Below are 1161 nucleotides of genomic sequence, written 5' to 3' on the forward strand. Positions count from 1 at the left end.
TGGTGCAGTGGGCTTGTTATATTAAGTGACCATAAGAAAGATACAAGTAACCACTAACAGGACAAGGGCCTGGGGAGATGGACCCTTAGGGAAGAAACGCAATGGACAAAAACCATAAAGGAAGGCTTAGAGGGGAAAAAAAGCAGCATTGTTCTAGAAGTATCTTTGTAAATAAGGCTCAAAACAGATGCCACCAAATGAAGTGGACTGGCTGTGCTAGGATGTACCTGCAGGAAGAGCCTGGTAGGAATTAACCAAGGTGTGCAGGACTAGAAAGAGCTAGCAGCTCCAGGCTCCCAGCATTCTGATGCTGTAAAGCAGACATCCACTAATAAATAATATCACATATTGATATTCATTGGAGCCACAGATTTTGGGCAGTTGTGGCTCTACAAGGGGTATGGATGTCTGCTTGGCTTTTGTGCCACCATAAAAGTAGTTATGGTGGCACAGGGGAGATGAAAGGCAACATTTATTTCCATCCTAAAGGGTACATGGCAAGAGTTGTGACTGTAGGGTCGTGCATTAGATCCCATTATGCCATACCATGATCCTGGACTCTCCCTGCACCAGCTTCTGAAGCTATGAGCCAGCCCCGTGAGCTGATGTGGGCTGCAGGGCTTGCAGCAGGGGCAATTCTGCCACCACTGTGAGATACAGGGTTCACAGCAGGCAGAACACTGCCACCACTGCAAGCCTCGTGAGGTGTGGGAGTTTGCAACAGCAGCAGAATTCTTCCCATTAGCTGAGTAGGCTTGAGGGGGGAAGCATTCTCCCCATTGCAAGCCCCGCAGCTGAGGAAGCTCACAGCCAGGGCAGGGCCAGGAACCATGCTGCCACTGTGAGCCTTGTAAGTCCCAGGGCTGACAGCAGGTGGTGTATCCTGAGGCTGGGAGCCCCTCAGTTAGTGGGGCTCCCTGGCACAGGGAAGCACTTGGCCACATATTCAATTAATGGTGTGATTAGAACAAGCTACAAAGTTACTACACATTTTTGTGGAATAACTTTGTAGCTTACGCTTCCTTTATCACACCATTAATTCGCTGAACGTGTAGCTAGGTCACAACTTTAGATTTCATAGACATTAGGGCTGGAAGGGACCTCGGGAGATCATCGAGTCCAGCCCCCTGCCCAAAGGGCAGGAAGTCAGCTGGGGTCATA

General features: G+C 49.4%; 1 protein-coding gene across 9 annotated transcripts in view; it reads right to left on the reverse strand.

The window, feature by feature from the left end:
* PPP6R3 (protein phosphatase 6 regulatory subunit 3) overlaps positions 1–1161 on the reverse strand; it is a 104660-nt gene that overhangs the window by 43864 nt on the left and 59635 nt on the right. The window lies entirely within an intron of this gene.

This window comes from Crocodylus porosus, unplaced genomic scaffold (genome assembly GCF_001723895.1).
Source record: "Crocodylus porosus isolate Cpor-Errol unplaced genomic scaffold, CroPor_comp1, whole genome shotgun sequence".
Classification (NCBI taxonomy): Eukaryota; Metazoa; Chordata; order Crocodylia; family Crocodylidae; genus Crocodylus; species Crocodylus porosus.